The 27,675-nt window shown below is 38.4% G+C and overlaps 1 protein-coding gene and 1 pseudogene across 1 annotated transcript in view; one reads left to right on the top strand and one right to left on the bottom strand.

Annotated features, from left to right (window-relative positions):
- LOC108284781 (UDP-glucuronosyltransferase 2B4) overlaps positions 1 to 27,675 on the bottom strand; it is an 89,719-nt gene that overhangs the window by 21,079 nt on the left and 40,965 nt on the right. The window lies entirely within an intron of this gene.
- On the top strand, positions 550 to 23,269 carry LOC108284797 (annotated as a pseudogene).

Below are 27,675 nucleotides of genomic sequence, written 5' to 3'. Positions count from 1 at the left end.
TATTAGGAATAGTTATAGATTGTAATCTCAAACTTTTGGAAGGTGAAAAGGTTTTACTGGGACAGACTGAAGGCAGAGGGAGGCATTTACATTAACATAGGAAAGAGAGAGAATAAAAGGCTTTCCCAGTTATGTCTGTTTACTCCATATCCCTTTGTCTCTATTCTGTTTACTCAAGTAAATTTTGTATTGATGACCCTCTCAGGAGGAAAGCAAAGAAGAATTACCTGTTAATAATGTTTACTCTGGGCTCAAAACCTAAAGCTTTTATCATTCATAAAACCACTCTTTTAACCATGTTAATTATGCACAAGTGTGTTAACTTAGAACCTGCGTTGTAAAATCTGACTGAATATATGTAATTATGGAGAGGGAATCCTGGTCAATTGGCTGCAGTTCATTCTCTGAAAGCAGCTGGCGACCATCCCTAGCCCACTTGAATCACCGTAGTGGTGTGAGAGTGCATTCAACCATGCGTAGTTGAATCAGAGTCTGCAGGCCAGACCTCCGCAGGTGGTGGATGACGTCTCAGGTGGTGACCCCGACACGATGGAGGTCACACAGGATGGTACTTCTTTTGTGTTAGTTGCTGCGTAAAACATCTAACCATTATCTCTGAACTAAAGGAGTTTATGAGAAAAAAGCTATGAAAAACCTTCACTCTTAGTTTTCACTTAGGATCTACTTAGGATCTGCCTTTATAAATAACTTGATATTTAAGTAGACATTTTCCTCACAAACATTATAAGCATGTTGCCAAGTTTAGCTTGTGAGATCCTTCCATTTACAAATTAGAAAAAAAATTGTGAGCTTTATAATGGTATAGAAAGAATTTTTAAATACATGCAGTTTTCATTTGTATGTCATCTTTATTGAGCTATAATTTCCAAAGTAGTTACTCATTTTGTGTGTACAGTTAACTATTTACAAACACAAAAACTGATGTTATTTTGTCACCATGGCTTTGTTTAAAGTCTGAGGTTAATTGCTTTAATTGTTTGGTCTCTGGTAGTCAAACCTGGATGTGTGTTAGGTGATGTAAGCATCAGTTACATATGGATGAAAAATGGTCATCATTTTCTCAGAGAGGTATACACTTGATTTTATGAGTATAAACATAGTTAATGAAAAAATAATAATTTCCTTTAATATATTATTTTATTGTGTATATATCTTTAACCTTTCATATAATGACAGTGAAGAATTTGTGATCTGGGGAAGGATTTAGGTCCTTTTGGATCCACTAGCCATTGTTGGACCATACTGTCATTGAATAGAGCACCAGACACATGATTAACTACAGCAGAGTATATCTATAGTCATACATTTTGTGTAAAGGATACAAGCCCAGATAGTATTTTAATGCCTTTTACAGTATTTGCTTCTTTTTCGTACTTTGATTATAAATGTTTTAATTAAAAAAATTAATGATAAATAATTATTGCTGAATATTCTAAATATCTCTGCAAGATACCATCAAAGGATAATGTAGAATTCTGGAACAGCAACTTTAGGAGCTGTTAAGGGCAAGAAAATGGAGCAGATATCAAATCCAAGTTCTTAGTGGTTATGCCCACAATGGGTTACCACAGCTTTCTATTGACAACTAATATTAAACATGATAGTACTAAGAAGCATTCCAGTGAGTCTTCTGGATTCAAAATAGTGTTCTGTGTTCATTGAATAGCAACTTCCTGACTTTCACGTTGCTAATTTCTTTTTTGTTGTTGTTGTTGTTATTATACTTTAAGTTCTGGGGTACATGTGCATATTGTGCAGGATTGTTACATAGGTATACAGATGCCATAGTGGTTTGCTGCATCCATACCCCCGTCACCCACATTAGGTATTTCTCCTAATATTATCCCTCCCCAATCCCTTCACCCCCTGCTATCCCTTTCCTAGCTCCCCCACCCCTCAACAGGCCCCAGTATGTGATGTTCCCCTCCCTGTGTTCAACTGTTCTCATTGTTCAACACCCACTTATGAGTAAGAACACGTGGTGTTTGGTTTTCTGTTCTTGTGCCAGTTTGCTCAGAATGAAGAAAGGACAGGTTCAGCTTACAGTTTCACAGAACAGTGCATTTAATTCCTAAACAATGCATTTCTTCTTCAGACAATAGGACTTCAGAACCTACTAAACCCTAAGGTCTTGAAGACTGTACAAATAAATTACTACAACATCTATTGCTTGCAATAGTATAAGGGGCTACATCCACTTCTTAGTTCCAGACTTACACATTCTACTTGCAGAGGTGATAACGTGCTACATTGACCTCCTTCTTTAGGACAAGAAGGACATAATTTTTTTCATTATAGAAGATACCATCTTTTAGCTTTTAGTTAATCAATCTACCAATATAGAGTTAATTGCTTTAAGTGATTGGGCATACTATAGTATGTGTTTTCAAAACATCACAAAAGCTGATACATCCTGTTTGTGACTATTTATTTCAATGGCCTTGTGTGGGAGATTTTTTAGGTGTAAAGTTATTTGACCCTAAACTCAATTATTGATTTATATTACTTCTGTGAAACGGACCATCCTAATAAACACATGGCCACCCCTCAATGGAAAGTTCAGAATATGGCAAGGCAAGAAGCATTTAAGAATCATGATGGAGCTCTAATCATGTAACCCAATTTAGATTTTTTGAAACAAAGGAAGTGGGATATAACAACAATTCCCAGTACCTGTCTGGAGATTGTGAAAAAAAGCCTAACCTGCCACAACATCATCAAGCTATTTCTCATTGAGTATTCCATGTACTCAGCTCCCTGGGTCCCTCTAAGGAATATCACTGGGAAGAGGACACCTTCGGTCAGTCAAGATAGATAGACAAGTTTGGAGATTTAAAATTCTTACTATCCTGTCTAATATATTTTGTTTACATGAGAATAATAATCACAGGCTGTTCTAAGTAACTGTACCCTCCCTTTGCTATGTGCTTTATGAACTTATAAAATAAAGTACATTAGGACAGGCTGGGGCTGTGAGAGTGACATTCTCACCTCTCAGACCGCATGGTGCAGCTTTCTGCGTCTCTATGTCTGGGTCTTTCTTCAAGGACCTCTTAGGTCTTTGAACCCTTGTGCAGTGCGGGATGAGGCACATGTCCGGAGTAGCTGGAACCAGAGGTGCATGTCACCACACCCAGCTCATCTTTTGTTGTATTTTTAGTAGAGACGGGGTTTCACCGTGTTAGCCAGGATGGTCCCTGTCTCCTGACCTCATGATCTGCTCGTCTGGGCACCCAAAGTGCCAGGATTACAGGCATGAGCCACCGCATCTGGCCAATAATTTTTATAATAAACTAATAAATGTGTTTCGCTGAGTTATCTGAAGTGCACTAGCAAATTAATTGAAACCAAGGAAGGAGTTGGGGGAATGCTGATTTGCAGCTGGTTGGTTAAAGCATAGGTAAAATATATTGGGGCTTCTAACTGGCATTAAGGAATGTCTTGTTTGGCTGAGCCCACAACCAGTGAAATCTGATGCTATCTTCCAAGTAGCATCAGAATTGAATTGGAGGACACCCAGTTGCTGTCTACTGAATAACTGAATAACTGATTCCTTGTTTGATGTGTGGGAACACCCTCTACACATTAACATTTTGTCACAGAAGTCTTCCGTTTTGATTGTTGTTTAGTAAGAGAATAGAAACACTTTGAGATTATTATTTTTTTTTGCACACAGTACAGACATATTGTACAGCCATCATGTCTAGGAGCTGGCAGAAATATTATCTCAGATGAACATATGATGTTGCATATCATTCTCTGAGTAAGAGTTTAGTACATAATTTAAATGGAAAGTTAAAACATTTACTTTCTGTTATGGTTGGAATGTGTGTGTTCCCTCCAAAATTAACGCCGAGGCTAAATCTTCAACACAACAGCAATAAGAGGTGGGGCCTTTCAGAGATAATTAGGCTTTACATTCATAAATGCAGTAGTGTTTTATAAAAAAAACTCGAGGACGAGTTTGTCCTGTATGCCTCTTCTACCACCTGAGGACAAAGGGACAAGGGCCTATGTTGGAAGCGAGGGCAGCCCTCACTAGACACTGAATCTGCTTGGTCCTTGATCTTGGACTCCCAGCCTCCACAAATGTGAAATAGAAATTTTTGTCCTTTATTGATTACCTAGCTTCAGGTATTTTGTAAAGCAGCACAAATAATGTAAGACACTATCTAAATCAGAGGGATATAAAAACAGGAAGGATGGGCCTACATACCTTCATAAGTGTCTGCTCACACTCAACATGAAGGGGGATCCCTCCCAAGAAAGGATGTCCACTCCACACATACCCCTACTTTTCTGGGGGGAGGGGACTCTGGGAAAGAGGGAATGAGGAGGATGCTGGCGCCACTATACACTTTTCCCTCAATTTCAACTTTTTTTTTTTTCTGCACCTGCCACAGAGGTCCCAAGACCAGGGATGCAAGTGTCCATGCCAAAAGTAGGGATAATCCCCAAGTCAGAATCTGCAACTATAACTTTAAACCTTTGTTTCAGAATTTTTAAGAACCTGATAAAGTTGAGTGTGCATTCACCCTACCTGGCGAGGTTGGAACAGTAAACACTACTATGGTGGATAGTGGTCAAAAAAGTCCATTAGTTCTGTATTTATAGAACCATATGCTATAAAAATGGTAGAAGGCTGAAGAGAAATAACTTTCTAGACTAGAATTGATGCTAGCAACCAGGGCCTGCACAGCAGGTGGACCTCACAACACTTCTAGAGATAGAAAATTTGGGGTAAAAATAAATGACAGATTGAGAGAAAGAGAAATTATGGCTGAGGACAATGAAATGAATAAGTGTGTTACACAATGAAGGTAATCCAGCAATATATTATTATCTCCAGAAAGGCTCAAAGCAAGAGCATCATATTATCTCTTAGCAAAATTATACTAGATGTCGAAGTGTAAAGCTGTATGTTTGCCAAGATCAGCCCCACTTTTAGAACCTGACAAAGTCAAATGGTATCCTGTAACATTGAGTGACATCACATTGGGAGACACTCTGTTGTACCATACCTTGATGAACTGTTAATGGACCAACTGTTAATGACGAAAAGGAACTCTAGTAAATAGCCAGTCTTTTGACTCCTGTTTGTCAGACTCTGTCTACTATAGAGGATGTCATTTGGGAAGAAATTTCTGAGATTTTCTTTCTACTAGAACTTTAAATTGTGTTTTTATATGGCTATCAGAAAACAGAAAATTGCATACCTGCACATTTTGATTACCAAATGCTTAGAAACTCTATAATGGACACAATATAATGACAGAATGCCCAACATGCTACAGTGTGCTTATCAAAAACACATCACTTTTGATTTTATGGATAGAAAGTTATCCACAAATGTGAATGTAAAAAAACAATGGATTCCTGGCAGAAGTGAAGCAGTAGGCATTTTATGCTGAATCTGAGTTCCCCTGGGAGACAGCTCCACCTTAAAATAAGGAAGGATATGGGAGGCCTTTTGGTATACCCAAACTAAATTACATTTTTGTATGACTACCACTTATCTATACACATTGTCTGGCGTCTAATATTTTCGGGTGCAAAACATGTATTCTAACTTTGCTCAGGTTATTACTATACAGTGGAAACAACATGCTTAGTGGATTAAATGATACTGGTTCATGAAACAGAGTGCCTTAGGAGAGATGAGTGCCATTTCATCTCTCCTGGGAATGGCTGGATTTGCTTTTAGTGAGAAGTAGCATTCAGGGAAAAAAAAATAATTACAGAAAATTTTCTTCCAGGAAATAAAAAATGAGAGTCATCCTGGAAAGATAATGAGGCTTTAGCTAAGTGGGACAGGCAGTCTAAACAATGTTGGATAATGCTAGAGCCTATCCTCTGGAAAGAGCCTGTGAGTAACTCTAGTAAATTTTTCTGCTAAAGAATGGGGTCATAATTTGTAGCAAAGACAGACAATTGTTGGTGGATAACTCGGAGACCTGCTACTTGCAACTGGCATCTGAATTGAAGAGCAGTGAAATTAAGCCCTTTATTTCTGGATTCTGGTGCTATTGCCTGATAGATACTGTCATATTGAGTTAAATTGTAGAAAAAAACAGTTGTCAGCTGAAAATTAAATTGAATTGTGAAGGTAAAACATTCATATATTGTTGGCTGGAAGTTCTATGTTGCGAGTGAACATATAGAAAATCAGAGTTTCTTCCTTAATCATTTTCTAATATAGGCATTTATAGATATAAGTATTCCTCTGAGCATTGCTTTCACTGTATCCCCAAAATTTTGATATGTTGTGTTTTCATTGGTTTTAAAGTATTTTTTAATTACTCTTGTGATTTTTTTTGACCTGTTGGTTGTTAACATTAATAGCATAAAAATACTCTGCTCCTATATAGTTTCATCACTCTTCTTTTTCAGCTATTCAAGTGACAAATTATCTCTGTATATTGGGTGCCCAATAACATGGATTACTAATTGTCTTTTAAGCAAGTGTTTTCTAAATTATTAAGAAAATAAAAAGTAGAATCAAAAGCAACATTACAATAGTATATTCTTTTAAAATTGTCATGAATTTACCTTCACTACAAATCTTTTTTCCTTTACATGTGTTCGTGTTACTGAAGAGCAGCCATTTATTTAGAACTAAAATATTTTCTTTTGCATATGGTATGGAAATAGTACACTTTCTCTGCATTTTTAAGATCTAAAAATGTCTTAATTTCTACCTAATTTTTGAAGAACAGTTTTTCTGGATATATGTTGTGTCTGACCCAGAGATGCTGACCCAGCAACTCATGAGCAAATACACTCAGACATAGATATCCAGTGAAAGAGTGGACTAGGGGTCTGGGCCACTCTCAGACACCAAGGAGGATGCTGTAAAGAGTCAACAGCCATGGCCCTCACCAGCTGGTGTTGCAGACATTTATTCAATATAGATGTAATGGCAGAGGCTTTCAGTCAACATGCTTGTGGCTAATTAATATGATCACCCTCCGTAGAGACAGCAGTTCTAAAGATGATTAAAGGCCAGGCTCCAAGGCCTAAGTAAACTAACTTATCTAGATAAATTTCTTTACATCCCCTTGTTATCTAACCTAAGCTTTCAGGCACCAGACAGGAGAATCTGGCTGCCTTCAGCCAAATCCTATTCTGAGGCTTTTGCAAGATCCTCTGACCTTCAAAGAAGGTTTGTGTCCATTTTACATTTTTTTCCACTACCATGACTGAGCTCCCACATCTTCTTTCTTTTCTTTTCTTTTCTTTTCTTTTCTTTTCTTTTCTTTTCTTTTCTTTTCTTTTCTTTTCTTTTCTTTTCTTTTCTTTTTTTCTTTTCTTTTCTTTCTTTTTTCTTTTCTTTTCTTTCTTCTTCTTTTTTTATTTTTTATTTTTTTGTTGCATAAGGTCTTGTTGATTGAAGAGCACAGACGTGTGGAGCAACAGGTCTGTCACACGTGGCGGTCACTGCTCATATTCTGGCTTTGCAGCCTAGAATTAGTAAATAACATAAGACAATCACGAGAATAATCAACAACATCTTTTTCCAATCAAGGAGTGACATGTAGTATTACTTGGCACCTCAGTCTAATGTGTGCCATTACTGAGGGACACCACTGGGGATATGTTAATTCCTCTTAGTTAAGCAGTCATGTCGGTAGAGGGCTGGTAAGGGCATATCTGCCTAAGTAACGTGGGAAAAAAAGCAGGTTTAAAAATGGGCTCAATAGAGTGTAGCAGGTACAGGTTGCAGGCAGAGTGAGAGAATAAAAAAGGAAAAAATTATCTGGAGTGAATGGTGTTTGTGTCCAGAGTGTTATTCACTTAGCCTTCTAAGTTGCCTTCTTCAGCATTCTATTTGGGGCCTGTGTTGTCCGAGGAATCCACATTGTCTGGAGCTGTGAGTCCTACAGGGTCATCTCCTTCATTTCTGGTATCAGTTGTGTCCCATCCACACCATGGTATGGTTTGATCTGTCCTGCTGGAATCCAGAGAGGACCTAGGGGGTGTGAATGCAAGCATATCTTCTTCTTCATTTAAGCAAATCATTTGGACCATACCGTTTATTACTATTTACATCCTTCCATAAAATTGTGGGTTTTATGTCTGGAGAGGTTTCAGCAAAGTGCTTTTCTATAGCTAATTTAAATTGTCATCTAAATTTAAAAAAATAAGCATAAATAAGGCTGTGCTAGTAGTGTTTTAGAATCCTTACTCATATTCCCACTTTTTTGTTTTCTGAGCATATTTTTAAGGGGGGAGTGGTCACGTTCTATAATGGCCTGTCCTTGGGGGTTATACGGGATGACTGAGGAATGTTGGATGTTTTATGTATGACAAAACTGTTGAAATTGTGAGCTAGCATAAGCTGGACCTTTATCAGTTTTAATTTTTGTGAGCTGCTACATAAATACAAAAGTTATAGGACGAAGTTTAATGACATATGAAGTGGACTCTCCAGGAAGGGCGTGTGCACTAATTAGATGAGTGTTGGTATCAATGGATACATGTACATATCTTAGTTTTTCAAACTCAGCGATGTGTGTAACATCTGTCTGCCATAATTGATTAGGTTCTAGTCCTCTAAGGTTAACACCTGTTGAAGGAGCGGATGTGCCTATGAGCTGACAATCAGGACACTGTAGAATAATGTATTTAGCTAGTCTTTTGGTACGTTAAAATTGTTTAGTTAAGTTTCTCCAGTCTTGGTGGAAAAATTGCTGCAATTAGGCAGCTTGGTCAAGCAGTGATGTCATAAACTATAGATCTGCTTGATCATTTCCATAAGCCAATGGGCTAGGCAGTGAGCTCTGGGCCTGAATATGTGTGATAAAAATAGGATGTGTGCATTGATCTAGCAATTGCTGAAGTCGGAGAAAAAGTGCACACAAGATGGGCTCCATAGTGGACTTATTGAGGGCTGTCTCAAGGTTCTGCAATAAATAGAGTAAGCAGAGTTACTAACCGTATTGTTAGGCCAAGTGGAAAAAGTTTTCAGGGCCAATGTTAAAGCTTCATCTTCAGCTCTCTGAGTGCTAGCATATCCAGACTGAGTGAGGGAATTATGTGGTTTCCATTAAACAACTGCTTTTCCATGTTTACCAGAGCCACTGATAAACTGTGTTAAAGCATTAGATACGGAAGATTGAACTACTTTTATAGCAAAACCACAGAAGTATGAGATAAGAACTGAAGGAGGCTTGTCATCAGGAAAGGCATGCTCTATATGGCCTGTGTACAGAAGGAGCTATTTGCAGGTCCATAGAAAATGGCAATACTGTTTTGAATTGCTATTTACTTAAAGGAATCCTGATAATATCAGTGTCATAACCTAGCAACTGATTCCATCATCTGTGGCCTGAATAGATGTCTTTACTAACTACCTGGATATAGGGAGAGAGTGTTTTCGTCCTGTATGTGAGCAAAAAACCCATTCCACAAAATGTAGCTCTGCGGTCAATTGTCCTATTAACCCTGTAGGGGTGTGTTTGGTAGGAAAGACAAACAATTGAACTGAATAGTGCAAGTCAATGCCACCTAGTTGCCTGTGAGAAATGGCTTATTCTATTTCCTCAATTTCCATTTTTGCAGCATGGGTTAAATACCTGGAGAATCCAAGGCCGTATTGCCTTTTATGATGGAGAACAGGTTTTGCAACTTATCTGTCAGTATCACTAAGGTGGGTCAAAGCCAGTTAATATTGCCTAGCAATTTCTGATAATCATTTAAGGTATATAAGTTACTAATATTTAATTTAACGTTTTGAGGTCTTACTGACCAAGAAGTTAATATGTACCCAAGATATTTCCAAAGAGAAGACATCTGCAGTTTTTCAGGTGCTATGATTAAACCTCCTAACTGTGTATTCTTTATGACTGAGGCATATAAACGTAAAAGTACTGGCTTCGTTTGGGCTGCCAGTAATATATCATCCGTAAAATGAAAAGTCTTGCAATTAGAAAATTATTTTCTACTGGGGAGTAAAGCCTGATTTTCATGATGCTGACACATGGTAGGACTGTTCAGCATTCCTTGAGGAAGCACTTGCCGATGAAATTGACAAGCTGGACTTTCATTATTGATAGCTGGTATTGTATTTTTCTCTATCCTGTTCTGCAAGTAAAATCGTATAAAATGTCTTTTAAGTCAATAACCATTATAGGCCAAGCTTGAGAAATCACCATGGGGAAGGGGAGTTCCTGTTGAAGGGGCTGCATAGGTTGCAGATTAGCATTAATAGCCTATAAGTCATGCAAAAGTCTCCATTTGCCAGACTCTGGGAATGCAGGCAATGGGCAAACTCCAAGGGCTGTTAGATGGTTCTATATGGCTGGCTTTTAATTGCTCCTCAATTCATTCATGGGCTCTTTGTAATTTCTCTCCTTCTAAAGGCTTTTATTCTACCCAGATACGATTTTGAGACAGCTATGTTAGGGATAGAGGAGGAAAAACAGTGGTCTTTATTAGCTGCTATTCTGCCCTCCAGAGGATGTATTGACTGGTGTTTAAAGTTGTTTTAGCTAGCACTGACCAGTCCTATGGGCTCATATGAAAGTTGTTTGCTATGGCCTTCATTAATCCTTTTGCAAATGGGCTAGCCACTTCATTTTCTCGAATGCTTTTTCTTGTCTCTTTGTAAGCATACTCCTGATTGCCTTGTTGATCTTGCATTATTGGGCAGGCCAAGAGCTCGCCTTCTAATGCCACTTGCCTAAGACAGAGTCCCATAGTTATATTGTCTACCCTGTCCTTTTTCCAATTTATTGGGGGAGGGGGCTCAGGCAAAATCTCCATTTCCTCTTTGGTATTTTTACTTGGTAATTGCTGGGCTGAAGGAGAACGTAAGGTAGGTGACCATTCCTCTTCCCTTTCCTTTTTGGATTCTTCTGTGTAGAGTGGGACCATAGCAGCCTTAACTAAGGTCCATAACATTAGATAAGCTGTTTCAATACTTTTATATACTGCTTCTGTTGTGCTGACAACTGTTGTCCCTTGATGAAACCCTAGCCGGAACAAGTCTCTCCAACTTGGGAATCCTAAGCGGGCACCAATGACTTACTGACTTATCATCTTACTGACTTGCCAACTGTGCAGTCTTCTTCACCTTTGTTTTCAAGGGTTCTGTCATGATCCATGATCTGTTACACTGTTTCTCATGTGAGGCACCAGCTGTCAGGTCTGACCCACAGACCTTGACTCAGCAACAAATGAACAAATGCACTCAGACACAGATAACCAGTGAAAGAGCAGGCTAGGGGTCCAGGCCACTTACAGGCACCAAGGAGGGTGCTGTAAAGAATCAGCAACCAAGGGCCTCACCAGCTGGTGCTGTGGGCATTTATTCAGTATAGATTTAATGACAGAGCTTTGAGTCAACACACTTGTGGATAATTAACATGGTTACCCTCCCCAGAGACAACAGTTTTACAGATAATGAAAGGCCAAGTTCTGAGGCCTAAGTAAACTAACTTATTTAAATCAGTTTCTTTATATCCCCTTGTTATCTAACCTAAGCTTTCAGGCACCAGATAGGAGAATCTAGCTGCCTTCAGCCAAATCCTATTCTGAGGCTTTTGCAAGAACGTCTGGCCTTCCAAGAAGGTTTGCATCTATTTTACAATTTACCCTACCACCTTGACTGAACTCCTACAGACATACAATTCTTTATTAACATTTTTTAGTACTTCAAGTATGTACTTTTGGCTTTAATGTTTCAGATGAGAAATTGGCTGAGATTCTTATGAAGAATGACTAGTTTATGATAAGTCATTTCTCACTTGCTGCTATCGTTTCTCTGACTGTTTTGATTGCAAGCATCCTGATTATAATGTGTCTTGGTGTGAATCTTTTTTACTTTATTCTTGAGATTTGTTGAGCTTCTTGGGTTTGTAGTTTTATGTACTTAATTCCATTTTTGTTATTTTCTGCCATTAGATTTTTAAATATTCTTTGTGTTTTTTATTTCTTCTATTTCTGGGACTCCCACGTGCATATCTTGGTTTATTTGATAATATCTCAAAAATTTCTTAGGCTCTGTTTATTTCTTTGCTTTTTTTCACTTTATTATTATTATACATCAAGTTCTGAGATAATTTGCAGAACCTGCAGTTTCGTTACATAGGTATAAACTTGCCATGGTGGTTTGCCATACCCATCAACCCATTATCTACATTAGGTATTTTTCCTAATGCTATCACTCCACTAGTCCCCCACTCCCTGAAAGGTCCTGGTGTGAGATGTTTCTCTTCCTGTGTCCACGTGCTCTCATTGTTCAACTCCCATTTATGAGTCAGAACATGTAGTGTTTAGAACTGTTCCTGTGTTAGTTTGCTGAGAATAATGATTTTCAGTTTCATCCATGTTCCTGCAAAGAACATGAACTCATCCTTTTTCATGGCTACATAGTATTCTATGGTGTATTTGTGGCACATTTTCTTTATCCAGTCTATCATTGATGGGCATTTTGGTTGGTTCCAAGTTTTTGCTATTGTGAACAGTGCTGCAATAAACATATGTGTCCATGTGTCTTTATAGTTGAATAATTTATAATCCTTTGGTTTTATATACTCAGTAATGGGATTGCTGGATCAAATGGTATTTTTGGTTCTAGATCCTTGAGGAACCACCACACTGTCTTCCACAATGGTTGAAATAATTTACCCTTCCACCAACAGTGTAAAAGCGTTCCTATTTCTCCACATCCTCTCCAGCATGTTGTTACCTGATTTTTTAATGATTACCATACTAACTGGAATGACATGGTCTCATTGTGGTTTTGATTTGCATTTCTTAATGACCAGGAATGATGAGTTTTAAATTTTTTTTAATTTTTATTTTTTTGTATGTTTCTTGGTTGCATAAATGTCTTCTTTGAGAAGTGTCTGTTCATATCCTTCACCCACTTTTTGTTTGTTTTTTCTTGTAAATTTGCTAAAGTTCTTTGTAGATTATGGATATTAAACATTTGTTAGATGGATAGTTTGCAAAAAATGTTCTCCAAATCTGTAGGTTGCTTGTTCACTCTGATGATAATTTATTTTGCTGTGCAGAAGTTCTTTAGTTTAATTAGGTCCCATTTGTCAATTCTGGCTTTTGTTGCCAATGCTTTTGGTGTTTTAGTCATAAAGTTTGAGTCCATGCCTATGTCCTGAATGGTATTATCTAAGTTTTCTTCAGGGTTTTTATGGTTTTAGGTCTTATGTTAAAATCTTTATCTATCTTGAGTTAATTTTTTGTATAAATTGTAAGAAAGTGGTCCACTTTTATTTTTCTACATATGGCTAGCCAGTTTTCCTGAAAAAATTTATTAATAGGGAATCATTTCCCTATTGCTTTTTTGGGTTAGGTTTGCCAAAGAACAGCTGGTTGTAGATGTGTGGTGTTATTTCTGAGGCCTCTCTTCTGTTACATTGGTCTACATATCTGTTTTGGTACCAGTACTATGCTGTTTTTGTTACTGTAGCCTTGTAGTATAGTTTGAAGTCAGGAAGCATGATGCCTCCAGCTTTGTTCTTTTACTTAGAATTGTCTTGGGTATATGGATATATAGGCTCTTACTTTGTTCCTTATGAAATTTAAAGAATTTTTTTTTTCTAGTTCTGTTAAGAAAGGCAGTGGTAGCTTGATGAGGATAGTACTGAATCTATAAATTACTTGGGGCAGTATGGACATTTTCACTATATTGATTCTTCCTATCCATGAGAATGGAATTTTTTTTTTTCATTTGTTTGCATCCTCTTTTATTTCCTTGAGCAGTCATTTTTACTTCTCCTTGAAAAAGTCTTTCACATCCCTTGTAAGTTGTATTTCTAGGTATTTTATTCTCTTTGTAGCAATCGTGAATGGAAGTTCACTCATTACCTGGCTCTGTATTTTTCTGTTATTGGTGTATAGGAATGCTTGTGATTTTTGCACATTGAGTTTGTATCTTGAGACTTGCTGAAGTTGCTTATCAGCATAAACATATTTTGGGTTGAGATGATGGGGTTTTCTAAATATGCAATCATGTCATCTGCAAACAGAGACAATTTGACTTCTTCTCTTCCTTTTTGAATACCCTTTATTTCTTTCTCTTGACTGATTACCCTGGCCAGAACTTCCAATAGTATGTTGAATAGGAGTAGTGAGAGGGCATCCTTGTCTGTGCCTGTTTTCAAAGGAAACACTTCCAGTTTTGCCCATTCAGTGTAAAATTGGCTGTAGGTTTGTCATAAACAGCTCTTATTATTTTGAGATATGTTCCATCAATACCTAGTTTATTGAGAGCTTTTAGCATGAAGTGGTGTTGAAGTTTATCAGAGGCCTTTTCTGCATCTACTGAGATAATCGTGGTATTTGTAATTGGTTCTGTTTAAGTGACGGATTACGTTTACAGATTGCATATGTTGAACCAGCCTTGCATCCCAGGGATGAAGCAGACTTGATTGTGGTGGATAAGCTTTTTGACGTGTTCCAGGATTCAGATTGCCAGTATTTTATTGAGGATTTTTGCATTAATGTTCATCAGGTATATTGGCCTGAAATTTTCTTTGTTGATGTTGTGTCTCTGATAGGTTTTGGTATCAGGATGATGCTGGCTTCATAAAATGAGTTAGGGAGGAGTCCCTCTTTTTCTATTGTTTGGAATAGTTTCAGAAGGAATGCTACCAGCTCCTCTTTATACCTCTGGCAGAATTTGGCTGTGAATCTGTGTGATCCTGGACTTGTTTGGGTTAGTAAGCTATTAATTACTGCCTCAATTTCAGAATTTATTATTGGTATATTATTGGTATATTGTTCCTGATTTAGTCTTTGGAGGGTGTATGTATCCAGGAATTTATCAATTTATTCTAGATTTTCTAGTTTATTTGTGTAGAGGTGTTTATAGTATTCTCTGATGGTAGTTTGTATTTCTGTGGGATTGATGGTGATATACCCTTTATCATTTTTATTTGTCTATTTGATTCTTCCCTTTTTTTTTCTTCTTTAATAATCTGGCTAGTAGTCTCTCTATTTTGTTGATCTTTTCAAAAACTGGCTCCTGAATTTATTGATTTTTTGAAGGTCTTTCGTGTCTCTATATCTTTTAGTTCTGCTCTGATGTTAGTTATTTCTTGTCTTCTTCTAGCTTTCAAATTTGTTTTCTCTTGCTCCTGCAGTTCTTTTAATTGTGATGTTAGGTTATCAATTTTAGATCTTTCCTGCTTTCTCTTATGGGCATTTAGTGATCCAAATTTCCCTCTAAACACTACTTTAGCTGTATTCCATAGATTATGGTATGTTTTGTCTGTGTTTTCATTGATTTCAAATAATTTATTTATTACTGTTTTAATTTTATTATTTACCCGGTCGTCATTCAGGAGCAATCTGTTCAGTTTCCATGTAGTTGTGTGGTTTTGAGTGAGTTTCTTAATCCTGAGTTATAATTTGATTGAAGTATGGCCTGAAAGATGGTTTGCTATGATTTCCACTTTTCTGCATTTGCTGAAGCATATTGTACTTTAAATTATGTGGTCAATTTTAGAGTAAGTGCTATGTGGTGCTCAGAAGAATGTATATTCCTTTAATATGGGGTGGAGAGTTTTGTAGGTATGTATTAGGTCTGTTGGGTCCAGAACTGAGTTCAAGTCCTGAATTTCCTTGTTAGTTTTCTGTCTTGTTGATCTGTCTAATATTGACAGTGGGGTGTTACAGTCTTCCACTATTATTTTGTGGGAGTGTAAGTCTCTTTGTAGGTCTCCAATAACTTGTTTTAAGAATCTGGCATATTGGGTGCGTAAAGTCCGTTATATGAGATACTAGGATTCCAACCTCTGCTTTATTTATTTATTTGCTTGGAAAATATTTCTTCTTTTTTTTTTTTTTTTTGAGCCTATGGGTGTCTTTGCATGTTAAATAGATCTCCTGAATACAGCACACCAATGGGTCTTGAGTCTTTATTCAATTTGTCAGTCTGTGTCTTTTAATGGAAAATTTAGCCCATTTAAACTTAAGTTTAATATTGTTATGTGTGAACTTGGTCCTCTTATCATGATGCTAGCTGATTATTTTGCACATTAGTTGATGCAGTTTCTTCGTAGTGTCATTTGGTCTTTATATTTTGGTTTGTTTTTGCAGTGCTGACACTGATTTTTCCTTTCCTTATTTAGTGTTTCCCTTGGGAGCTCTTATAGGGCAGTACTGGTGGCAACAAAATTCCTCAGCATTTGCTTGTCTTTAAAGGATTTTATTTCTCCTTCACTTATAAAATTTAGTGTGGCTGGATATCAAATTCTGGGTTGAAAATCATTTTCTTTAATAATATTGAATATTGAACCACACTCTCCTCTGGCTGGTAGGGTTTCTGCAGAGAGAGCCACTGTTACTCTGATAGGTTTCCCTTTGTAGGTAAACTGACCTTTCTCTCTGGCTACCTTTAACAGTTTTTTCTTTGTTTCAATCTTGGAGAATCTGACAATTGTGTGTCTTGTAGTTGCTCTTTTCAAGGAGTATCTTTGTGGTGTTCTCTGTGTTTCCTGAATTTCAATGTTGGCTTGTCTTCCTAGGTTGGGGAAGTTCTCCTGGCTAATAACCTGAAGTGTGTTTTCCAACTTAGTTCCATTCTCCAATCAATCATAGGTTTAGTCTTTTCACAGAGCCTCATATTTCTTGGAGGGTTTCTTCATTCCTTTTTATCTTTTTTCTCTAATCTTGTTTTCATGCTTTATTTTATTAAGTTGATCTTCAATCTCTGATATCCTTTTTTCCACTTGATCAATTTGACTACTGATACTTGTGTGTGCTTCACAAAGTTCTTATGTTGTGTTTTCAGCTCTATCAGACCATTTATGTTCTTCTCCAAACTGGTTATTTCAGTTAGCAATTCCTGTAACCTTTTTGCAAGGTTCTTATCTTTCTTGCATCAGGTTAGAATATGCTCCTTTAGCGCAGAGAAATTTGTTATTACTCACTTCCTGCATACTACTTCTGTAAATTTGTCAAACTCATTCTCTGTCCAGTTTTTTTTTTTTGCTTTTGCTGGAGAGGAGTTGTGATCATTTGGAGAAGAGGCATTCTGGGTTTTGAAATTTTCAGCATTTTTGCACTGGATTTACTCATCTTTGTGGATTTATCTAATTTTGATCTTTGAGACTGATTACATTTGGATGGGGTTTCTGTGTGTTGGGGTCTTTTTTGTTTGATGTTGATGTTACTGTTTTTTTTTCATTAGCTTTTATTCTAATATTCAAGCCCATCTTCTGCAGGTCTGCTGGAGTTTGCTGGAGTTCCATTCCAGACCCTATTTGCCTGGGTTTCACAAGCAGAGACTGCAGAAGAGCAAAGATTGCTGCCTGCTCCTTTCTCTGGAAGCTTCATCCCAGAGGGGCACCAGCCTAGTGGCAACTGGAGCTCTCCTGTATGAGTTGTCTGTCAACCACTGTTGGGAAGTCTCTCCTATTCAGGAGGCATGGGTGTCAGGAACCTCCTTGAGGAGGCAGTCTGTCCCTTAGCAAAGCTCAAGCACAGTGCTGGTAGAACCCTCCTTGTCAGGATCTGCTGCTCTCTTTAGAGCTGGTGGGCAGGAATGTTTAAATGTGCTGAAGATGTGCCTACAGCCACACCTTCCTTCAGGTGTTCTGTCCCATGGGATTGGGAATTTTATTATAAGCCCCTGACTAGGGCTGTTGCCTTTCTTTCAGAGATGCCATGCCCAATGAAGAGGAATCTAGAGAGGCAGTCTGGTCACAGCTGCTTTGCCTTGCTGTGTTGAGTTATGTCCAGTCTTTAGCATGGTCGGGGGAAAGTCACCTACTCAAGTGTCAGTAATGGTGGACACCCCTCCCCACAAGTTAGTGTCTTGTGTCGACTTCAGACTGCTATGCTCGCAGTGAGAATTTCAAGCCAGTGATTCTTAGCTTGCTTTGTTCCGTGGGAGTAGGACCACTGAGCAAGACCACTTGGTTCCCTGGCCAGAGCCCCCTTTTCGGGGAAGTGAACTGTTCTGTCTTGTTGGAGTTCCAGGAACCACTAAGTACGAAAAAAAAAAAAATCCCACAGCTCGCTTGGTGTCTACTCAAACGGCCGTCCAGTTTTGTGCTTGAAATCCAGGGCACTGGTGGTATAGGCACACGAGGAAATCTCCTAGTGTGTGGAGTGCAAAAACCATGGAAGAAGCATAGTATCTGGGCCAGATAGCACAGTCTCTCATTGCTTTCTATGGCCATGGGAGGGAGTTCCCTGACCCCTTTCACTTCCCAGGTGAGGTAACACCCCATGCTTCTGCTCACCCTCCATGAGTTGCACCCACTGTCTAACCAGTCCCAATGAGATGAACTGGGTACCTTAGTTGGGAAGGCAGAAATCACCTGCCTTTGGCATTGGTCTTGTTGGGAGCTGCAGAATGGAGCTGTTCCTGTTTGGACATTTTGCCAGATCCCCACAAACTCTTAATGACTATATATTATGTGCCAGTAACTGTGCACACTATAGTGCTCTGGATGGACTTATATCCCAAAAGGGAAAAATACACATGTAAAGAGATCATTATAGTAATTGTGTTTTGATTTATTAATTTGTCAACAAACATTTATTAAACAACTATTATGAATTGAGCCCCGACCAGGCACTGTGTTAGGGTCTATAACAGAATAATGTGTCATGTGATTTTTTTTTTCTCAAAGCACTTTGGAAGACTACATGTAGAGACTCCAGCTGACTTAAGCATATAGGATGAAAATGTGGCCAGTGAAGAGAAAGATTTAAAATATATAGTAGATAAATTGTGAATGGTCCTATATACTTTGATAAGGCATTTAGATTTTATCCTAGAAGATGTGAAATATATGTAAGACAAATCACGAATGGCCCTATATACTTTGATAAGGCATTTTGATTTATCCTATCACATGAATAGAAAAGTATTGAGGGCTGCAAGCTGAGAGAGGCAAAATCAGGTGTGTGTTTTTGAAGGCCACCTAGGGCACTGCCATTGTTGGAGCTGTGCAGGAGGGAGGGTATTCAGCAGTTCTTTCCACATCTAGAAAGTAATAATTAGTAAATGTGGACATCTGTACAAGCTGACTGCTCTTTGCATCTTGACACATTTGGTTTTTATTGGTTCCACACACCTTGAGAATAATTGTTTCCTATAATCCATGGAAGGCAACCTCGCTTCAAAGATGTACTCAACATTTCTTTTGCAACTCTGCTCATAAATGCACTGCTTCCATTTATCAGACAACATCTGATATGATTATCTTATTTTCACTTATACGCTATCTAAACTAATTTGTAGCAAATCTATAGCATTTCCTGCCATAACCCAATCAATGATGGTGCTGCTGCTGCTGCTGTTGAGGATTTAACAAGGCAATCAAAAATCACAGACTTCCATCTTCTTAGCTACGCTTATTCTATATTCACCACTATTAACCTTTGGTAACCAGTTATACTGAAGTATCTTTAAGAGCTTTTTCCAATTGTTGAAAGCAAAATCTAAAGCAAGTTTTAAATCAGACAACACCTGGGCAATGTTTTACAACCAGGTTTCATCAGCAGATTCATGTGAAATAATTAAAAACAGAGATTACCAGGTTTGAGTCCCAGTAAGGCAGGGGGTGAGGAGTGAAATCAGGAATCTGTATAAATGCATGTGTATTCAATGCCTTGGGTGAGGTTATCAATTAAGCTAATTTGATAAACCAATGAAAGCTACTCTAATAAGTTTCTTATAATTAAAGCAGCATTAAGTACATATATTAAGCACATATATATTAAGCACACATTAAGCATATATATTAAGCAGGATTAAGCACATATATTAAGCACATACATTAAGCACATATATTTCTTTTACTTTCATGAAACTTAGGCAATAACTTTAAGTAATTGCTACCCATTGAATGTTTACTGAAACAGTTTACAACAAATTCACATGCTATTTTCTAAATGCTTACTTGTCTTTTCTGCTGTGCATTAAACAGTGTGTTAACTATTAATGAAGAGTAAGGAAAAATAAGAATCTAGAGGTAACTTTAACAGTTAAAAGAGCCACTGAGAAACATGACTTTTAATTAGCAAAATACACGTGAGCTCCCTGTGGCATTAGCCAGGACCCAATGATTCATGCTTTAAAGCAAGAGCAGGTGAAGAAAAGCAACATACTTCCTAAAATAAACTCACCTTCTCCTTTTGTCCACTGTCAATCAGAAAAATTCTGTTTTTGCAGGTAACTGAGTATTTGTGAAGTGGCACTCTACTAAATGAACTCAGTGCAAAATGTATCAAAATGAAAAATAAGAAATGCTCATATTTATTATGCAATTAATATTCTTAGTGCTTTGTCCTCACTCTAAGTTATTTGCATTTATTTTTGTCCATTTAATAATGCCAAGTATTATTATTATCCCATTTTATAGATAAGATAACAGGCACAGAGAGCTAAGTAACTGCTCAAGGTCAGATGGCTAACAAGTAATAGAGACAGAAACTGAAACCAGGAAGTCTGACTTTAGAACCTATGTTCTTAACCATGCTGCTGTGCTGTCACTAAGAGAATTAGGGACTTGAACTGAGTCCCTATGGAGCTCCCTAAAGAGCCAGAGGAGCTGTGACAAGAAACATAGGAAGGAATGGATGTTGAAAACAGGTCAGGCTTGCAAATCAGTATTCAATTCATTATTGAGTGCCTACTGTGCGTTGGGCACTGCATTCAATGCTTTGGGAAATATTACATAAAGATTAATAAGACAGAGTCCCTTCTCATCTTCATTGCTTCTTCAATTGTCAACTCTTACATAAAGCCTCCCTTGACTCTGAGCACTATTATACCACTCTTCACACTGCATTATAAAGTTTTCATGTCTGTCTCTTCTCCCTTAGGCTGTAAGTTCCATGGCCCATCACGGGAACAGACACTATGTCTTAGCTCCTTTTCCAGTGCCTAGATTCCTGGGACAGTGTGCCTGAACACTTTGCTATCACTCTTTAGATGTTTCATGAATGCATGAACAGATGAAACACAGATAGAGGGCACGGAAGTGAAATAATATGCTCTGAGATTCACAGTGTGCTAGTGGTAAAGATGGGGAAAGATTTTGCATATCCCAGCTCTACTTCAAAGTTCTCACATGTATCATGCATTATGGTAGTATCATATGTCGATACTACCATATGTATCATTCTAGTATCTTTTGCTGAAACTGCATGATTTAACATTTTAGCATACATTATGAAAAAATGCTCACATCTCATCTTTATGCTTCATCTCTCATTTAACATGATAAACCCTTATAAGCAAGGGCCACTGTATACCTCACTTACTGTGCCAGCCCATGCTAAAGGGATACCTGCAATTGAATCTTTAAAATGGAACAGAACTTTTAAGTGGCTAAATCTAAAAATGAAGGATTAGATAGATAAAGTCACTTGCTCAAGGTTACAGTGCTAGTAAGAGACAGAACTGAAACTTAAATCTAACTCAAAATCCCACACTAATAATAATTGTGTTATTTTTGTGCTCTCAAAGATTCAAATCCCAACTTCACCACCTACTAACTATGTGACCTTGGAAAAATTATTTAACTCCTCTGAGCCTTATTTTTATCATCTTTGAGGTAAGTAAATGAGAACTCCCAGAAATGATATAAGGATTAATGAGTTCACAAATGTAAAGTGTTAGTCACATAGAAGGTATTCAACAAATATGTATTGATAGTCCCATCAAATAAGATTTTACTAAGTAATTGAGTACATGTGTTAACAATTTATTTAGATAACATAACTTCTATTAATTACTTTGCTATAAAAACAACTATGCTGGAATTTATTCCCTTATTAAAGAGTTCCAAGTTGCCCACCAAATTAAAATTTTGTAAAACTAAGATTTCACGGAAAATTCAGACAGCTACAGATTAAGACTCTTCTATGACTACTTTTACTATCTCTTTTTAATCAGAAAAGACTCTAAAATACAAAGCTCAAAACCTTGTCAAAGGCTGAATCAGTCATTGAGAATCTGGACCCAGAATTTTGTCACATGCTCTCATTTAATCATTGCTAGCTTGCTTCCCCACAAAGGTATGTTTCCTTTTGTAACGGAATTCCGTGATGATTAATTTTATGCATCAACTTGACTGGGCTAAGGAATGCCCAGATAGCTGGCAAAACATTATGTCTGGGTTTGTCTGTGAAGTTGTTTCTGAAAGAGATCAGCATTTGAATATGCTGTGGAACAAATTAAAATGAAAAGATGGAGGAAAGGTGAATTCAGTTTTGTGTTTTAGCTGGGGCATTCATCTTCTCCTGCTCTCAAAAACCAGTGCTCCTGGTTCTTGGGCTTTCAGACTCTGACAGGACTTAGACCATTGGCTCCCCAGTTCTCAGGCTTTTTGACTCAGAATGAATTACACCACTGGCTTTCCCCAGTCTCAAGCTCGCAGACAGCATATTGTGGGACTTCTGGCCCTATGGGGCTCCACTCTGGTACCAAGCTGCTCCCTTCGCACTCTCAGCTCTGTTCTGTGGCACTAACACCAACCTGGTGATATATCTTCAGAATGACATGAACCCCAGCACCTACCAGGTGCTGAGCAATCTCAAGATTGGAAGCAGGGCCCTGTTCCACTGTATGCTTCCAGCACTGCTTCTCTGCAACTCAGGGGTTAGCTCTGCTGCTGCTGATGACTATGGGGCCTGTTATCCAGCAGGTAGCCTTTAAGACCTTGGGAACACTATTCCAGCATCCCCTCCAGCAGCAGCTGCCAGCCCCATTCCTCTACATGTCACTCCACTGGGCCTGCTTCTCCTCATCCAGGACTGCCTCATCTCAGGCCTGTCATCACTGCATACAGAGCTGCTCATGTGGAGACAGCAGCTGCCCCAGCACTGTAGAATGTCTTCCTCTATAACTTTGGTGTGCTCCTGAATCTAGATCTGTATGCTGCTGTTGGCCCTGGCCCAGGCCTCTGGAAGGCTTCACAGCATGGGCAGAACTTGTGGTGCTGAGCCAGGGCTAAATTGACTGCTAATGTCTGCTGTCATGAAGCACAGCAGCAGCATCACACACCTCTTGGTTGTGTCCTGCTCATTGGTGGTCAATGCCGTGCTCTCAGCAGTCTTGCTGCAGCTGCAGCTCACAGCCACCTTCTTCCTGGCCACACTGCTCATCATCAGCCCGGCCACGTGTTCGTACTATGGCAGCCACTATTCTCTGGCCTCCTCCACCCTGACTTCAGGTCCTGTAGATTGGGTGCCACCATCAGAGTCCCCTCCCAGGCCTCCTTCCACTTCCCTCAGCAGCCCAGTAACAACTGCCTTGTGAGAAAAGCTGGAGAAGTGTGAGCAGTCAGGTTATTCTCTGGAGATGCGCAGATGAAGAGGTAGTCCTAGAAGACATGAAGTATGGGTTTGATTAAGGACATTCTTATCATCCTCCTACCCTCTCATCAAGTTCTTTCAGACTCAATAATTAAGGTAACATCAATACCTGGGCCTTGGAAATGATCCTGTCTCTGTTCTGTGCCTTCTCCTTTCTCTACCTAAGGCTGCTTGCAGATCCCAGTATGAAATTAGTACACTCATGATTGTCACTGCTTGGCAGTAGCCCTTATGTAAATATGCCTTTTGATGACCCAAACTGGGTATATTAGTTTGTATGTTTTCTTGGGATTAAAACAATTTATCCTCCATGAAAGCAGATGATCAAAATGGGGTGTGGGCATCAAGTGGCTTTCCTGGCCTACTTTGGTCATCCCAGAAGAGCCACTGCCCCCAAGCCTGGTGCTGGCTGTTCCAGCCCAGCCACGGTGCATGACTCTCCCATAAGGGATATTCAACCTCCCACTGTCATGCAGGGAAAACCCAACTGCCATAGATTGTACAACCATTACCCCAGCCACTCCCACAATCTCCCCCAGTTCCAGCAATGCCTAGACACATGCCCCCCTGCCATCTCAACAGTGCTGGCTCCCCACACCTAGCCTTTGTTCTCTGCAAACTCCAGAGAGGGCTGGGGCTTGACTCATCTCGGGGAGTGTTTGTCCTGGGCCCTGACTTAAGCCTATGCTCCTGACCTCTCTGATCACCTGAAAGCCATCTTGAAGCCCACAGCCCACTCTACGGCTTGTAGGAGGTACCATGCTTCTTACTCTGGGTCCTGCCCAGGCCAATCAGTCTCCCAGCTCCCAACAGGCTGGACAAGCTCTACACAGAGCAACCTGAGACCAGGTACAGGTCTCTCAATCAATATCTGACCAGGTACCTGTAGCTCAATCAATGTCTCTTCAACTACATAAGCAACAAGGTCTTAATAAAGTGTTCTGGGGTGTACAGTGGTTCCCACAACCACACACAAAAAAAGTAAGTGCTATTCATTTCCTATCATTTTCTATTCAATACCCTATTTCCTATGCCATAAACAATAGAAAGACTGGTCAGTAGCCAGCTGGCTGAGGTCATACACCCTTCACACTTTTCTGCCTCATGGATAGCAAAAATGAGAGTCTCTTAACTCAGCTAATTCAACAGTTCATTCAAACTCAAGATAAAACTTTTCTCTGAAAATACAAATGATGTTCACATTATGAACATCTAGATGTGTTAGACGTCCTGCTTCAGAAAAGATCTCATGAAAATAAACCTAACAGCTAGACCGATAAATAAAATGTTTGAAGATTTCTCTAAAGTTGAACCCTAGAGACCATTTTCAGCAGAAGAGTTAAAGGAGTTTCCAGTGGAAAGAGCAAGCACATAAATTGAAGATGGAGCCAAACAATGAAATGAAACTGGCCACTCGTCTACGAAGCCAGAAGAGTGAAAACCAAGTCCCAACTCATCACCAGAAATGCTTCTCGAAACTGGGAAGCACAGTACCTGCCCATACCTGAGCCTGAGCCACTTTCTCTGACACCTTCTAACCCAGAGACGGCCCCAGCGTCCAACTGAGAAAGCATTTTCCAGGATGTGAAACTTGCCATAGGAAAACTGCATCTCTTTCCCTGTGCTGTTGACTGTGTAAGCAAAGGACTCCCACTTTTACCAGAAGAGCTAGATAATTTCGTTGAAAAGTGTGAAATACACATTTGACCATATTTATGTATTTGGTAACTCATAAAACTATTCTTTTAAAAATTGATAAATGTTACTCTTTAATCATCAATATAAATTATAAAACACTATCAACCTTAAAATTTGAACTCAACACTAAAACCCTTTCACAAGGCCGTGTAAAAGCTAAGCCTTTATTTATTTCTGTTCTGTGCCTCGTCCTTTCTCCACCTAAGGCTGCTTGCAGATCCCAGTATGAAATTAGCACATTCATGATTGTCACTACTTAGCAGTAGCTCTTATATAAATATGCCTTTCAATGACCCACACTGGATATATTAGTTTGTATGTCTTCTCTGGGATTAAGACAACTCATGGGGCATTTATTGCTAACATTTAATTATACCACCTAGAGTAAATTTAAAATAATAACAATAATCAACATTTGTGTGGCAGTTTGTGGTTCACAAAGTGTTTTTAAACACATGACCTCATTTGAAACTTGCAAGCCTCAACCAAGATGGGGAATACAAATGAAAACAGAGCCTTAGAAAGGTAATAATACTATTAGGTGACAAAAGCAGAACTTGAACCACAATATTCTATATTCAAATCCTATGCTGTTTATACTTTGCCAAAAAAATGAATGTATTAGTGGATTTTAAATTTATACATAAGATTCACCAATGCTGCCCAGGCATGGTGGCTCAAGTCTATAATCCCAGCACTTTGGGAGGCTGAAGCAGGTAGATCACTTGAGTTCAGGAGTTCAAGACCAGCCCAGCCAACATGGTGAAAACCTGTCTTTACTAAAAATACAAAAATTAGCCAGGTGTGGTGGCATATGCCTGTAATCACAGCTACTCAGGAGGTTGAGACAGAAGAATCACTTGAAGCTGTGAGGCGGAGTTCTCAATGAGCCAATATCACACCACTGCACTCCAGCCTCAGCTACAGAGCTGGATTCTGTCTCAAAATAAACAAATAAATAAATTCACCAATACATTCATTCCTTTTGCCAAAGTGTGTGTATGTGTGTGTGTGTGTGTGTGTGAGAGAGAGAGAGAGAGAGAGAGAGAGAGAGAGAGAGAGAGAGAGAGAGAGAGAGAGTGTGTGTGTGTGTGTGTGTGTGTGTGTGTGTGAGGCCAGAAAGGTAGATGTAAGGATAAGTAATTATTTTCTACAGCAACAACCACACATGTGAAAACAAAGAATGGACAGTTTCTAACAATCTAAGCATAATTTGACTTTGCAGATTGCAGAGAAGTCATATGATGCTATATGGCAACTCCAGCATTCAAGGTTAATAACAGCATCTGTAAGCAAAAGAAGCTCAAGTGTCTACCTAGAGAAGGAAACTCATTCCATGACCCTGGTGGTTCTCAGCACAAAGGCTGTAGCAGCATGCCACTGGGCAGGGCACAGTTAATGCAGATTCTTCTAGGACTCTGTCCCACAGCCAAATCTCTAGCTGAGTTTCACAAGGACCTCTTTGTCTTGGGCTTCCTTCTAATACACGGGAAACCTCAGAATGTCTCTTGCCACTGGGTGCAACTAAGCTTAGCTACTTGGTATTACTGGCTCTCAAGGGTGGCCAGCTAGTTAAACCAAGACATATTTCCAAAGCTTCTCAGTCCTAAAACAACATGTACTTTTTAAGAACTTGTCTTATCTTTAATAGAAGGTAGATAATTTTTTTCAATAATACTTTAAAATCCATGTGAGAGAATGAGCTAGTAACTAATGAAGGATAATTTCTTATATTCTGCCCTTTTTTTATCTATCACCTAGCCGAAAGGTAAACTGATATGTCTGTGAAATGACAGATCCACAGGACAGAGTACTTTTAACCAGACACAATACTTTTAACTTGAAAATCTGAGAGAACAGATTTTCAAGTATGTGTAAAAACTGAAAAGTTATTTGAGATTATCAACTCAAAAATACGCCAAACACACACGTTAATCACTTTTTAAAATTAAGAAAGTATGAAGGAAACAGCACATATAATAAGTAGAAATCATCAAATCATATTTCCATCTCCCCAAATACTTTTTGATTTTTAAAACATTATGATTTAGTCTACTATGTATAAAAGGACTAATCGTCTCAAAAGAAAAAAATACACCCAACTCAATAAAAATAAACTTCAGGGACATAGAGTTTTGCCATTTTCCCAGATGTTCTTTTAACACAGGCTGCATGCCATTAAGTGGTACAAAGTGTATTTTTATATTAAGAGCATATTAATTATTATACATGAGGTAAGTCAACTTACAATTGTCTATTGCAAAACACAAGTTAGTATCTTTCTACATGTGCATTTAAATGCAAGTAAATCCAAAGAGAAGAGAGTAGATGAATAACTCTTCAGTAGGCTCAGGGCAAATGGTTGAAGAGAGATTTTCACTCTCTGCTCCATTATTTATGCTCTGTATCATATAGCTTTTTATTCCATATTGTTTAAACTATGAAAATAAAAACACAGTCATATTTTATCTGTATAAGCTATTAAAAAAGAAAAAAAAAACTGGTTAAAAAGAGTTGGTTCAATTCTTGGACAGTTGTATCATTGTATTCCTGGAAGAGAAAAGAAAGAAAGAAAGAAAGAAAGAAAGAAAGAAAGAAAGAAAGAAAGAAAGAAAGAAAGAAAGAAAGAAAGAAAGAAAGAAAGAGAAAGAA

This window comes from Cebus imitator, unplaced genomic scaffold (genome assembly GCF_001604975.1).
Source record: "Cebus imitator isolate Cc_AM_T3 unplaced genomic scaffold, Cebus_imitator-1.0 Scaffold283, whole genome shotgun sequence".
Taxonomy (NCBI): domain Eukaryota; kingdom Metazoa; phylum Chordata; class Mammalia; order Primates; family Cebidae; genus Cebus; species Cebus imitator.
This window is presented reverse-complemented; position numbering and strand designations above follow the sequence as displayed.